Raw genomic sequence first — 15,891 nt, 5'->3', positions numbered from 1 at the left:
AAGGACTCTGTTACTGCTCCTTTCGTGGGGGCTGGCGGGGGGGGGCTGGCGGGGCACAGCCCAACACAAGGGTAAATTACTAACAGTGAAGTTGGCAGCAAAGTGAGATCGCCCAGAAGGCAGGCAAGCCTTTCCTTAGGAGGGCGGCAGATTACTAGGACCTGCAACATCTGGCCCTGAAAACTCGATTGGAACACTGCCCAGTTGCCCCCCGGGAGACTTCATGAAAGGTGGCAAGCCTTCTTTTACTACAACTGTCCACAACTGTGGGTACAAATGTATATGAGAGTTTATTCATTCTATCCCACATTGCCACCTCTCCCTGGGATGAAGAGACTGAACCACAAAGAGAGGAATGGTATGGTCTACAGTACCCCCTTGAGACCACAAAACACAGAACCCCATTCTTTTTTTTGTTTTTTAAAGAAATTTTATTGGGAAACAGTTTGTTTTTCCAGGACCCACCAGCTCCAAGTCAAGTAGTTGTCTTCAATCTAGTTGTGGAGGGCGCAGCTCCTTGGCCCATGTGGGAATCAAACCGGCAACCTTGGTGTTATAAGCCTGAGCTCTAACCGAACCTGAGCTAAACGGCTGCCCCAGAACCCCATTCTTAATGGCACAGGTCTGGATTGGATTCAGGGTCCTGTTCATTAAGTGTAGGCTCCAGAGTCGCTCCTCCTTGCCCGTGCTTTGGGTTGGAATGGGAGGTTCAGTGGGATCAGCACCTTTTCATCCTCCGCCAGATCAATCCTGCCCTCCTTCCCCCCGTGCCTCACCAACTACCCAGTTCTCTGCTTGTGTTGTGGGGCACTGACAGTTGAGGTTGTCCCTGTTTCTTCTTAGCCCATCAAACTCCTTTCAGCAGCTATGGAAGTTCAGCATGCACGCGAGACTGTCAGGGCTTGTTACCTCGAAGGAGGAGGCTCTCACACCCACAAAAGTACTTTTGGGACTACAGAAGCCCTGCTCGACTTTCTCCAAGTGTCCCCTCTCTCTGCTTTCTCAGTAACATGGAAGGATGGCTTTGAATTAGACATTAAGAGTGGATGAGCTTCCCAACTTAGCATGCTGCACGATCGTCTTTCCTGAGTAATTTACAAGATAGGAATAACTGGAATCAGATGTTTGAGCAAACAGTTCTAGAGGCAGAAGAACGGAGAGAATGGCCTCTTCAATCCTTTTCCAAAAATGACAATTAACACTTCACCCCAGCACAATAGTATAATAGCCCCCTATTTGCCATTTCCCAGAGTAAAACTCCTGATTTTCAATAGCAATTAGGCCTTGCAGGTTTTCCTTCTTTCTCCTTTGCAAGCATCCGAGAGGCGTAGGATGGAAGGGTTGTGGCCAGTTCCCCTTCCTCTCCTCCTGAATGTGTTTTAATGGCTGCAAGTGAGAGACTTAAGTAAACCAAGGAAAGTCTTGAATGTCTTTGAAGGCCTCTGGTCTCAGTTGGGAAGGCTCTGGAGGTTTGTTGTTGTTTTTTAAAAAAATAGAATGAAGTGCCCATGAATGAAGACAGCCCTTTGGAAGTTCCTGTGGAGAGAGAAGGACTTTATCTTGCCCCATTTCAACAACAACAACCACCACCAACAACTGTTGGCGGGCTCCCTGCTGGGTTGCATGGCTGCCCCCTGCCTCCTCCCATCCAGCAGGATTCGTACTTCCCAGCCAGGATGGTGCCTGCCACTTGCAGTGTGACCGCAAGGTGTCAGGCTTGCCTTAGCTACGCTTCATTCAGCGTGTGTCCTTGTTGCTGGGACTGAGGAACGTTTGTGTGGTGAAAGCCCTTAGAACAGCCGATGAAAAGAGGACAGCAAAACAGACACCAACAAACCAGTGCAGATCCCAGGGGGTTAGCTGCCAATTCTGGATTTCCTACATTACCACATTCTTCCCCAAAATATATAATTACAGTAGGCATTGGCAAACTGCGACCCGGGGGCTAAATCTTGCACACTGCTTGTTTTTGTATAGTCTACAAACTAAGAATTTTTTTTAAAAAACATTTTTTTCAATGATTGAAAAGAATTGTACAATTTCATGATGCTTCAAAATGGTACGAAATTCAAATTTCAGTGTCCATGAATACAGTAGCGTTTTATTGGAATGCAGCCGCAGCCACTCATTTACACATTGGCTGTTCTTGTGCTAGAGGGGCAGGGGTAAGTGAGCCTAAAATATGTTTACTATTTGGCCCTTTGCTGGAAGTTCGCTGACTCCTGAATTACAATAAAGCAGTATTAATTTGGAATCCTCAGATTGGGAATGTGGGATTAGTTAGACTCAGTACATGTAATTTTTATGGAAAAAGAAGCTCAAAATAATTTCTTGCTCTGAATATGAAGGGGCAATTATATACAAAATGAAAATTGAAATATCTATGTCTTTAATTCTGTATCTAGCAATTATTCATTATTTAATTCGTCCTTAAATAATGAAAGGGCTTTCATGTTTATGGTACCTCATACTATATAGGTCTATGGTGAATTTTGAGTTTTTAATATACTATTAGTAACTAGTATTTCTTACTATTTAAATAGAGTTTTATAGAGTGTATATCATAAATTTATAGTGTCTACTAAGCTCTGATATTATCTAGAATCTCCTTCCCATTGGAGGAGACATTAGCAGCCATCTAATCCACTTCTACTTGCATTTTGCAAAGAAACAGAAATACAGAGGTTGTGGTGACTTGCCCAAAGACACATAATTGGTGGCAAATTTTTTCCTAAAATACCTGCCTGAAGATAGAGAAACGATATTGCTTTTAAATTTCATTTGCAATTCATACCTTCTTGTTAAAATTGAGCGCTTACTCTGGGCTAGGCATTGTCCTAATGGCTCATTTTAATTTAATTTTCATTTAACCTTTAGTAATAATAGCTGCTTTCTTTTGAGAGCTTGCTGTGGGCTAGGCACTGTGCTGAACAGCTCACAAACATTATTTCACTTTTTCATCATGAGAGTCCTCTGAAAAAGGCATCCTACAGATAAAGAAAGAAGTTTAGAAGGGCTATGTAACTTGCTTAGGGTTATTTACTTAATAAGTTGTGGAAGCAGTGTTGTTAACTAAGATCACACTCATGAGCTACCAATTAAATATAATATTTTTCTGGTGATGACGCCCTATGCTGAATTAGTTTTTCCTTGTTTAGAACCAGGGATTAAATCATGGTATTTCACAGCTGGAAGGGACTGTAGGACTTCATCTTTAAAGATCTCAAAGACAGCTTTTCTCAAAAGCTTGTTATAGCATTTAAATATAAACAGAGTTCTATCTTTGTAAGCAAAATAATACTATTTTGCCACAATTCATGTTCATTTTCTATAACGTTTGCTATTGTGTAATCTCTATGACCCTGCGTTGTCTATAACTGACAGAATTTCTTGATCCTTATCCACCATGCTAATGAGCACACATCTCAGACAGGCCACATTTGATTTTTGACATCACTTTTGTGCTGACACTCACCTTGTATCCCTTTGGCATGCAGGTTTTTGTGATTACCACTTGTATGTATACAAGCATTCCTATTTATTTTTACCTGTTTAATTCTTTCTTAATCCTAAATATTCTATCTTTTGGAACCTTTGGAACTTCACCCAGTATATAGAAAGCCACTAATTAATTAATATTAATTAGTATTCTTGAGGCTACTTTAAGTTCAGCTTCCTAACTCTTGTAAAGTGCTACTCTATTTTCCTACTTTCATCTGGCTGTTCTGCTGTTAACAGGCACTGTGAATGGGCATTCTCCCAATCCTGTTATCTAGGTCACTGAGAACTAGATCTGTACAAACTGTAGTGCGATATTGACATTAACTTGTTTGCTGAACAGACTTTAATTGGTTTTAATATACCAAGAAGCAAACAAACAAACCTTTTTGTACCTACCATTAGTATTTTTAAGTGACTAATTGCCACGTATTAGGCTCATTGTGGAGCACCCAAAATAAAGGTTGCCCGATATTCCATGTGGAATGCATCTGTGACTGCAATCTCTGATCACTAATGTAACTGGCCTCTAAGAGTTACTACTTGCATATTTTGAACCTTAAAAGCCAAAACAATGGCTATAATGATAGCAATCATGCTTGCTTCACCACATTATGGCCAGCAGATGGCACTGTTGGAACTCTTTTACAATTTCAGAGCAACATTTTCCAAAAGTTAGAAACCTCTTCTCACGTCATGCAAGTCTGAGACAGCAGTCCTTCAAAATTGCACAAATGAAAAAGCTGGATGTTCGTGAGATTTCTTACAACCAGTCACTGGAGAAGGTTGAAGGAGGTGGTGTGTGGTTGTCATGCTTAAAATAACATGTGCTTCTCTCCTTCCTACCATTCTTTCTTCATCTTCCTTTCTGATCTTCATCAGACCAGTGTCCCTCTTAACTCAATTCATCACACAGTCTTAGAGAGCTGGCCAATCTGAGATGTCTCTAAGGCTTGGGACCATCTTAATTGTGAGGATGATTTGGTTTCTGTACACCTGGTTTATTTAATGCAAACAATACATTTTCCCCAAAATCTTCATTATTGATTCTAACCACCAGATGGGAGTCTCACCACATTTACCATTTATAGCTGAGTGAAGAAAGTCTCAAATCTCTCTAAACAATGGGTCTAGTTAACCACTTCTGATAACACACACACACAGATACACAGACACACACACATATAAATATATATTTTATTGTACTATCTTGCAAAGCTGTACCCATTTCTCCTTATTTTAAAAGGAAAGAAAACAGAGACAAAGGAAACAAGCCAGGATTTCAGGATGGAGGGTGATTTCTCATAACAGATGAGCTGCTTATTTAAGGTCATCAAGGGACTTGATATAAAAACTACCCAGTTTTTAAAAGAAATGTGTTTACAATGAGTTAAAATGTGAAGTGCTAAGAAGAGTACTTGGCCCCTTAGTAAGCATATATAAATGTTCATTGTTTTCTATCACCACTGTCATTGTCATCACAGTTAGATACTCCTACTTGGCCTAGCAGAATAGCTGTAGAGTATCTGGAGTTTATCTTGGCACTGTTGCCCCCATCCTCAGGGTCTCCCTTCTTTTAGAGTTGCCCAGGGTGCTCACCTGAACTTCTGCTATCATGGACAGAAGGGAATCCAAGCCAAAAGAAATAGGTAAGTAATGGTAGAATTTCATACACTGTGGCTGAGAATTCTGGGGCTCAGGGACACAAGTCAGGGCTCCTAAGTATTAGACAGGAGGCACCTGTAAGGGTGTTGAAAGAGGATTCTTGAATTGGGAGGGAGCTGAGATTATAAGAACTTTACAATCCCATTTATTATATTTTTCAAGTATTCTTGAGTAGTGGAGGAAATGAACATTCTTTGGACATTTAGGCCTAGTGGCCATTGTGTAGCTGTCCGCCAATCCCACTTCCTGAGATTGCAAGGGTTATTTCTTTTCAGAACGTTCTTCTTTGCAGTCCACTTGGCACCGTGTGACATCTCATCAGGCTCATTGGCATTAGAGAATTTTAAAAAGGGACATAGACATTAGAGGTGGATGGGAGAATCATTTTTCTAACCTGTTACTTTATAGATGGTAAGTTGAGACCTAAGAGGATGTCATTTTCGCAGTCACACAGCTGGTTGACAGGAGATTCAGGGCTAGCACATGAATTCTCAGTCCTGTGTTCTCGCCACTTCACATCTAATTTCACTCTCCTGAAGACCAGAACCTGAGTTCCCAGGGTTTATATGACACTACGCAAGTCAAAGAGCTGCCCGGAGGTGGGACTGGCAGTAGATTTTGGATCCATGGGGTACAGTGGGACATGTTGTTTCATCATTCATCATCATCCAACTGACCATATTGTCTTCTCCAGAATTTCCTCCTTTGGTGTGTTTGTTTTTTCTTTAGAAAAAGAACCTTCCGTTATGGAAGAATTCAAAGTACCTAGAATTTAGCTATATCTAGTGACTTAGGCAGAAGTGTTTCATCCATGTGAAACTATCAGACAACGTGGCAGTATCTCCTGAATGTCTCAAAAAGGCAATGGAGAAATAGGAGAGGCCTGAGGATTTAGGAAGAGCCTGGAATTTAGAGCAGCCATGGGGCAGGGCAGGAAGGGGAAGGAGATAAGGATAGAGATAGCCTCAACATTGAAGGCTTCTCTCATATCTTGATGTGTGTGTGTGTGTGTGTGTGTGTGTGTGTGTGTGTGTGTGTGTGTACTGACAATTAAGTTTGCCAACTTGTTGCAATGGTATTGCTAACCTTTTTTGATATCGAGGGATTATTCATTATGAATTTGTACCAACTGAACAAACAGTTAACCAAGTTTATTTACTATTTGGAAATGCTGAAAAGGCCGCATGAAAATGTTAGACGACCTGAACTTTTCACCAACAATTCACGGCTCTTGCATCACGACAGTGCACCAGCTCACATGGCACTGTCTGTGAGGGAGTTTTTAGCCAGTAAACAAATAACTGTATTGGAACACCCTCCCTACTCACCTGGTCTGGCCCCCAATGACTTCTTTCTTTATCCAAAGATAAAGGAAATATTGAAAGGCAGACTTTTGATGACATTCAGGATAGCAAGGGGTAATACGAGGACAGCTCTGATGGCCATTCCAGAAAAAGAGTTCCAAAATTACTTTGAAGGGTGGTCTAGGCACTGGTATTGGTGCATAGCTTCCGAAGGGGAGTACTTCAAAGGTGACCATAGTGATATTCGCCAATGAGGTATGTAGCACTTTTTTTTAATATGAATTCGCGAGCTTAACTGTCTGATCTCATATGCATACCCAACCATACCCATACTCTCTCTTTCTCTCCCTGACACATCCCCTCCATACACACACTGGTGGTGGTGATGAGAGAAGTGGTGCCTTTCTATTTCTCTTCTTTTTCACTCTTCTCTGTAGCTTCTGACCCAGCCTTCTCTCTTCTCCTTGGACTTTACTCAATTTTCTCCTCTTTCTGAATTTTCTTCTTTCCTCTTTTCCTTTCTCAGCTCTCCATTCCCGGTATTTTCTCTTTTAATAAATAATTTCACAGACCTGATAGAAATGGTCCTAGGCAACAGGGGCAAAGAAATGCAAAAGATAGTTACTGTGTTATGATCATCTATGATATTTTATTAAGTTGGCCTGGTGAAAAAGAAAATTAAATAGCCAAATAATGATAATATAATGTTGCAAGCACAATAATAAAGCCATATGCAAAAAGCCTGGCATACAGAGTAGGAACTCAGGAAACATTTCTTGAATGAATTGATTAATAAGTTATGAGAGTCCAGGGAGCATAGTGATAGCTGTGCAGAGATCTGGTTGAAAAGATTCCATTTGAATGCTATTGTTATTGGACTTTAATGAATGAGTAAGAGTTCATCAGGCACTAGAGGGGGAAAAACTATTTCAGAGAGGTGGAGATACACGTGTACACACAAAGACATTAGAGAACCTTTTGCATTTGGGAAAAGAATAGAGTTCAGTGAGTCTTGCATGTCTAGAGTGTCAGGTGCTGCCAAGGAGTGGCAGGCAATGAAGCCACAACAATCCGTTGGGGCCGGTGTGTGAGGGGGTGTATTTGTTACCTGGGTACTGTGAGCTTTCTTCCAGAGGGTGGTGCAAACTCATTAATGGCTCTTAAGCAGGGAAGTGACATGACTGCTTTTGTCTTTTAGAAAGACAACTCTAACAATTATGCAGAATAAGGGTTGCATTAAGGGAGAGACTAGGGTAATGGAGGCTTGTTAGGACAAGCTTTCCAGAGATGGTGTGGCCTGAGCTAAGGCCTGAGGTGGAGATGGAGAGGAATATACTGGAGCCTCTTTGAGTTAGCGCATTGGGACTGGTAGTGGGTACACAGGGTCAAAGCAAGGAGGACATGAGGCTGCCTAGGTGAGTGATGAGGTAAATTACAATGTCATTGGCTGAACTGAGGGAAACAGGAAGAAGGAGGTATATATGTACATGTGCAAGGTCTGACAATTAAGTTCATGAACTTGTTGCACCGATATTGTAGCCTTTTTTTTTTTGTTTTTTTTTTAGGGGATGGGAACAGTGCTAGGGAATTGGGGGAAGGGGAACAGACAAGTTGCTGTCCTTCTTATGTTCTTCAATCTAGTTGTGGAGGACGTTGCTTCACTGGCCCATGTTGGTATCATCATTGCGCTCTTCCCGGGCAAGGCAGATGAGTCACTGGCTTCTGGACGGCCGCTCACGCTGGCTGCTGGCTACACACGGTAGCCCATGGCAACCCACTGCAGCAGGAGCTGCAGCCTATGCCATCGCCAGCGACTCACAGCAGCCCAGCTCCAGGTTTAGCTGTTCATCATCTTAGCTGTAGAGGGAAGTGTCACTGGCCCTCATATGTGGGATCCGAACCAGGGATCCCTGGCGTCCCAAGCCAGCTCTTAACCAACGCGCCACTCATCCGGCCCAACTAGCCTTTTTTTTTTTTAATATATATCAGAGGGATTATTCATTATGAATTTGTACCAACTGAACAAACAGTTAACCAAGTTTATTTACTATTTGTAAGTGCTGAAAAGGCCGCATGAAAATGTTAGACGACCTGAACTTTTCACCAACAATTCATGGCTCTTGCATCATGACAATGCACCAGCTCACACAGCACTGTCTGTAAGGGAGTTTTAGCCAGTAAACAAATAACTGCATTGGAATACCCTCCCTACTCACCTGATCTGGCCCCCAATGACTTCTTTCTTTATCCAAAGATAAAGGAAATATTGAAAGGCAGACTTTTGATGACATTCAGGATAGCAAGGGGTAATACGAGGACAGCTCTGATGGCCATTCCAGAAAGAGTTCCAAAATTGCTTTGAAGGGTGGACTAGATGCTGGCATTGGTGCAAAGCTTCCCAAGAGGAGTACTTGGAAGGTGACTATAGTGATATTCAGCAATAAGATATGTAGCACTTTCTCTAGGATGAGTTCACGAACTTAATTGTTTCACCTCATATGCTGTTTTGGGGATGTGCACAGGAGGGAGTTTGTTTTTAGATCTGTTAAGGACCCTCTGGGGCAGCTAAACAGAGATGGATACATATCAATGAAGCTCAGGCAATGATGGGGACTAGGAATGTGGATTTGGGAGCCAGACACAGAGATGGGGTCATTGAAGTTGAGAGTGAGAGTGCATTCTGCTCTATGAATATATGTGAAATTAGGGATTCTCTTTGTTTCCTTTTAAATTTCTACTCCTCATCCTTTCAGCTTACCCTATTCCTCCACTGTTCTTTCTTTTCACACTCTCAGGAGCAGAAGTGAAATCTGCCTGTCCAATCACCATTCTTGCTGTTTCCTCTACTTCACATCTGAGGCCATCCAGAAGCAGTAACCACCTTGTTTTTCTCTTTATGAAATGTAGTGATTTTCACCCAGTTGGGCTCTGTGGTCTCCCAGTTGGTCTGTTGGCTGATTCAAAATGTCAGGGTGGGATGTCCTGATGTAAAAGAGGAGAGTCCTGGCTAGCTTGGAGAGAAAAAGGGGGGGGGGGAAGGGAGGGAGAAATCTTTACTTGGAGTGACTTGATGTTTGGAATCTCACCAGCCACAGCTTGAAAGTATTGGACATCTTGCCGGGCTGCTCCTGCCAGGTTGGCTAAGAAGTGACATTGCTGGATCCCATCACCTCTTGGCTCTCAACGGTGATAAGGGAGGCTGCACAGAGGCGCAGGGAGGAGGAAGCGAGGGCAGGCAAAGCATGGACAGCCTTTTCTTAAAGGAGATAACATCTGGCCTCTCAACAAGTCATTGGGGAACCCAAGGTAGGAGGAGAGTGAGCTCTACTGGACACCTCGGGCTCTGCTCTGGGACTCACACTCAGGTGGGAGGTGGGCCTGAGCCAGGAAAGCCATAAGCAGCCTTTCTCCTACCACCAGCCTGGGTCAAGGGCTAGTCTGATGCTCTTCTTCAGTTAAATAGCAGAGTTTTCTGCTCTTTAATTTCTAATGTTCTTGAGGGTCAGTGAAAACTCACACCTATAAGCCTCATGCATATTGAGTTGTAGACACTCAGTTGGACATTTTCTCTGCCACTTTGGGCTCTCTGCTCTCCTGTAGACTGTCCATGATACTTATTCCCATTGCCCACTCACCTCTCCTCTTTCAGAGTGAAATGGAGAGGCGTGAACCCTGGAGTGAGGCGATATGCACTGATGAGGTTAGTAAAAGGTATGGACAGAAGAGGCAGCCATTGCACAAAGCATTTCTAAATGAGATGCCATAAGAAAAAAATGAGGGCAATAGCCTACTATACTAGAACCCTCCATCTTGGGAGATTCAGTAAGAGCTCTTCCAACTGGTTGGGCTCAGTGAGAAGTGTGATGGGTGACAGCAGGGTGGATAGATGGAATCAGTCATTGCACAGGTTGTTTGCTTCTCGTTTTTAAGAATTGTGCCCCCTGATTCTGGGTGGTGCACAACCCCAATGGTGACCCTCCCTGGGGAGGTCTTTTGGTCACCCCTTTCTCCCGCCTCTCCTCTTAAAGAACTGCCCTTCTGGCCACTGTCTGAAACTTTACTATCAGAACGTTGTTTTGAAAAATGCTTTAATACTTTTAAGGTGTAAATATATGTGAATGGGAAATATTATAAAGCTCTTATCAGCTATTTTCACCCTAGTGTAAATGGAGATGCTGACAGCAGCAAATTTTGAGAAGCAAAGTGCGGGTGCCTGAGAAAAATTAGAGCGAGTGACAGAAAGCATGGTGGTGGGGGCACAAGATGGGAATGTAGAAGTGGAGGGGAGAGAGGCATGTTAGCAGGAGGTGAGAATGGAGGAGTCCAGCGCTTACACCCTAATTTTACCTATGAGAAGACAGCAAGAGCCTGGAGCTCACCTCAGTTTTTCTTGGCAGAATGAATCAAATATATTGCAAACTCCTGAAGTGAGAACTGTATCATACTTTCTAATTACAAGAGTCCCAAATCATGCTCTTCACGCTGCAGGCTTATAAGAATATTCTTCCACTTTCATGAATAAGGAGTTCAAAGCTCCAGGAGACTAGGTCGTTTAATTAGCACCCCAAATAATCCAACACCGGACAGAGGTGAGGCTCTGCATTGGAGGGCCTGAGATATGAGGGTGGTAGCTATTACTGAAGACTGTAAACAGGGGATTCAGGGTGCGAGGAGGCAGTCTGGAACTATTATTTGATGAATTTCCCCAAGTCCAGGGCCCTTTGTTGGAGCCTCATAGCTCCAAGAGAACAAATACAGGACAAAAGTACCAGAGGGACTTCTATTAAATACTTAGCCCCAGAGAAAAAACAGAGTGGGTGGCTGAGAAGGAAAAAATAGAGTTAAGTATTTCCTCTGAGCAAAGAACAATGGCCCCAAGCCCAGAGCTATAATTCATGGGGCCTTAGATGAATCTCCAGCTGCTTCAGCTGTCTCCACATCTGGGAGAGGATTGGCCAAGGGGACCAGCACTTGTGGAAGCCAATGGATGATGCAGCTCACTCCCTGAGCCTTCCAAGAAGCTTCCCAAAGTCTGTGCCTTTCTAGATGTCATTTGCTTTGCCCATCTCTATGGCACAATTTCCATGAAGAGCAGATTAAATACATCTGGGATTTTTAGGGATCTTTGACAAAGAACGGTGGAGACATAAAGCGCAAAAAAATGGTAAGTTCTTACATTTATTTTCTGTGTAAAACCTGATCTAAACCCTCACATAGCAAACGACGACTTAATAATAACTGATCTGAAGAATTGGGAGATTTCTTGTCAGCCACTTCCCTCCTCATTCAAACCTTGCTGATTCCTGATTTCTTACCCCCACTGTCTTTTCTCCTTAATTCTTTTCTCCCATTTGGGGAAGATACAGGTAGGCAGAAGCCATCCTTGTTCCTGATGTTGGTGAATCATGAGGACCTGAGAGATGTGAACGCTAGTCTCCAGGCTGAATTCTTGTGGCTGCCTCCTCCGGCCTCAGTGCATCATTCTTTTGGGCTCATCATCTACCTAGAAGCTCCTGCACTCACCTGGCTCAGCCAGGCAGTCTTCACCTGCTCTAGGGACTGTCACGGAGACTGATGATTAAGACAAAGAAGCCCTGGTTTTGATGAGTTTGTGGTTCAGGGTGGCTGTAGCCCAGTCTGAGGAAAAGGGTTTAACATTTAATTAGCAAAGGGCAAGCAAGTTCAAATGGAATGTTTCTATGCTAGAAATGGATTATACATACGCTGAAGGAAAAGAGAGGGAAAAAAAGGAGCAGTCAAAGCTCTGTGAGATCAATTAAGTAGCTTCCTATAGGAGGTGTGAGTTATATAGGCAGGCAGAGATGAGGTTGAGAGGGTATCCTCTACGGGAGAAATGGCTTACACAAAGCTCTGTATACTGAAATAATAGCTTCTGAGCAGAAGAAGCCAAGCAAATTAATTTAGCTCGAGCCAGGTTGTCCTGTAAAGGGTAAAGAGAAACGAGTTTATGAGATGAGCAAAGCAGCTGGCTGGGTTGCCTTAGAACAAGTCATTTTATCTCTCTGGACCTCAGCTTCCTCAACTATGGGATGAGGGTACTGGGCTAAGGTTTCTATCACAGAAGTGCAAGAAGTTAATAATTATGGGAACAGTGTGTTAGGCACTCCAAACTCTCCTAGGAGATAGCCTTACCCCCATTTTAGAGATGAATGACTTTTTTCCCAAAGTTTCACAGACTGGGAGTGACGAAGCTGAGATTCAAATCCAGTCGATTTGTTCATTTGGTATTAATGAAGAGCTCCTATTTGCCAAGTACTGGACCAGGCCCTGAAGGGTATAATAGTGAATGAGACACGTAAGGTCCTCCTCTCATTCCAGCTGGGGCAGAGGGGAAAGACAGTCAATAAAAAAGTAAAGATCCAACTGAACAAAATAGGTTTAACTAGAAGTAAATGGTAAAGAGAAAATAAAACACGGCGTCATGATCATGATTTGGGGTTTCGGTTGGTGGCCAAGGAAGGCTCTGAAGCAGTGGCACTTGGGCTGAGACCTGAAGGACAGGAGGAGGTCAGCCTAACTGTCAAAGGGCATAAAGGGCCAAGCTGAGGTATTTAGATTTGACAGCAGGGGCTCGGCCCCCAATCTTTCTTTTGGGGAAGGAGTTGCTTTCTATTTCTCAAAGATCGCTGGGGGACAGGGGGCAACAAGAGAATGGCAATTACAGAGTCCTATTATGAAAGCAGGGCTGCTGAAGTGACATTGGAAGTCCCTGAACAGAGCTGGGAGAGGGTGTTCCCATTACCTTTCCTCCCTCCCCTGTTAGGAATACCAGAAAACTTCAGAAGGTGATGATGGCAGTCATCTTGAAAGGCCAAGTAGGGCTTGGCGGTAACAACAACAACAACAACAATAATAATAACAACAGTATTGTTACATAACATTTAAGAAATTTTTTTTTATGTACTAAGCACTTCTGATCACTTTTTAAGTATTAACTTATTTAATCCTGATAACTACAGAGATGGGTAGTATTACTATGTTAATTTTAATAACAAAGAAGCTGAGGCTTAGAGGGTAGAGTAACGTATCCATGTTTGCACAACTAAGATCGGTGGAGGCAGGAGGCCCATCTGGGTCCCCTGAGCCTGGGCTTTTAATCATCATGCTATGTTATAGTCTTCCACAGGCCTGAAATCGTCATGTAATATTTGATATGAAAGTGATCTTGGTTTTATCTAGACCAGAGATTTCTAATGCAGTCTTGTGACTAAAGACCAGGGACCTAGGATAACCCTCCTCTTTTGACAGGTGAGAAAGAGTCAGAGAATCAGATCGGTGATGCAAATGGAGTATCAATGCTTTCTCCTGGCTTCTACTCCAGTGCTCTACGTAGTCTACTTCAGTAGATCCCTAAATCCTCAATTCCTGGTTAGGAACACCTGGCAAAGTGACTGGACAGAACTGCAACTTCCCAAGAGGGGAGAGACAAGCAGTGCTAAGCACAGAGCAAGCGCTCAAGGTATGCTAGCGTCTTTGAGCAAGTCCACGTGGCTTCGGTTTCTGTGTTCAGGGGGGAGACAGTTGGGCTATGACTGGGGAAAGGGGGAAGCTTGATTGACATGCCACAGCCCTTGCCAAACCCCATCGATCATAGTGAAAGTAAAATGTCTTTGGAAACTTGTAATCCACCATTAAAACTGCTGGGTGTAGGAAAAACAATTGCTTGCCCCATTTAAGTGGCTTATGATTGCTCTTGGTTGTCTGAATTTCCTTTTAATTATAGGCCCTCTTTAAACACTCAAACACACAAGGCCTTTGTAAACTTGAACTCCCTCTGTCTCACACACAATCCTTCCATATGCACACTCTCCCTTTCATTTACAGAGCATAAACACCCATGTCTTACTCATTCACATAATGAATTTCAGCCCTATGCATCTCAGCTGAAGAGGGGGCCCAGGAGAACTACGGGCATCTGGGCAGTATTCCTGTTCCAAGGCCCCAGGGGGCTCTTCGAAGAGTGGATCCTTTATGGGGAGAAGATAATGGGCAAAAAGTGCTCTTCACTGATGGACCAGTCCCAGGGTTCTCTTCCTTTTAGCAATAGAGTTGTTTACTTGAGCAGCCACTTCCCTAAGAAAATTTCAAAAATTTTCCACACCACCTCCTTTTTATGCTTCCAGTCACTCTATACACCCTTTCCTGTCCTGTCCTCTTCTAAGCTCAACTCAAATGGTTCTGGGAAGATTTCCCAGGGATCAGGACAGATGAGGAAAGACTTCCTTACTCTACTTGCCTTTCTTCCTTGCCAGAGGAAAGAAGTTGATTTTAGCAAGAGAGAAGGATGTTCTTGAGGGACCAGAGCTTGAAACAGGGGTCCTTAGACTCCCCTTCAAACTAGAAGGGAACTCTTGGCTTGATGATCTGCCCCTACCACCCGTGCTCAGCCTCTCACTCCAGGGCCCTGCATGATACTTGGCCAAGGATCGAATGAGATAAACTCATGGAGGAAGTACCTTCTGATTTTTCTACTGTCTCCCAGTCCCTCAGCCCCTCCCTGGCAGGAAGATAACTTCTTTTTCCACATCCCCTCCAGGCACTGGTGTGCTGGTCAGTGTTGAACAAGGGCTCCCTCTCTCCTCCCCAAGCACTGAATGGTAACATTTGTTTATTTTGGTGGTATAAATACTCCCACCAGGACCTGTTCTAAGCTCCTACGGTGATGTCCCTGAGTGGAGAGGTGGAGAGTAGCATACCAGTTAGCATTTCCATCCTACTTCCACCTCCCTCTGCTCTCTTCTGGGAGCTGGGAGCTGTCCTGGAGGTTTGATGATTTGGAGGCTCAGAAGCATGCTTAATAGTCATTTAGGGTTTTTTTGGTAAACATAATTCATAATTGTAAGTTTATGTAGTTTAACTCTTAATAACGGCTGTGTGTAACAGCTGACTGGCAAAATTCCTGAAAATTTAATCGTCTGCACCAGTCCATCTAGCACACCATGGTCCCCTGGGCAGACTGTGGGCCTAGGTGGCCCTGGGTTCTAGTAGAGCTCTCTATGTTCCTGGAAAGTTGCTTTTCTGGCAATATGACATTCACAGGGATAATTCTTGGTTTGGGGTCTTTTAGGGGATATTGTGATGAAGAAACAGCAGGAATGTTGCAACAGAAGGGGCTGGGAAAGAGGGTCAGTGATGGGTCTTCATGCCCAACTCGTCACCAGAACTGCCCTGAGACAAAGACTAAGACCCAGGCAACAGACAGATGTACGCGGGGACAGAAGTAACGGATGTGTCGGGCACTGGGGCATAACGTGAGGGCAAAACGCGAACCTAGATTCCAGCGTCGGTTTCTCTGGCCAGCCCACGCCTCCTGCCTCAGCTCAACGCCACTCCCTCCCCGCCAAGTGGCTCTCGGCTCTGGAGGCGGGACCGAGTTCTTCGGTAGCCCCTGGAGGCTCGGGGC

This window comes from Hipposideros armiger, unplaced genomic scaffold, assembly GCF_001890085.2.
Source record: "Hipposideros armiger isolate ML-2016 unplaced genomic scaffold, ASM189008v1 scaffold_330, whole genome shotgun sequence".
In the NCBI taxonomy this organism is placed as follows: domain Eukaryota; kingdom Metazoa; phylum Chordata; class Mammalia; order Chiroptera; family Hipposideridae; genus Hipposideros; species Hipposideros armiger.
This window is presented reverse-complemented; position numbering follows the sequence as displayed.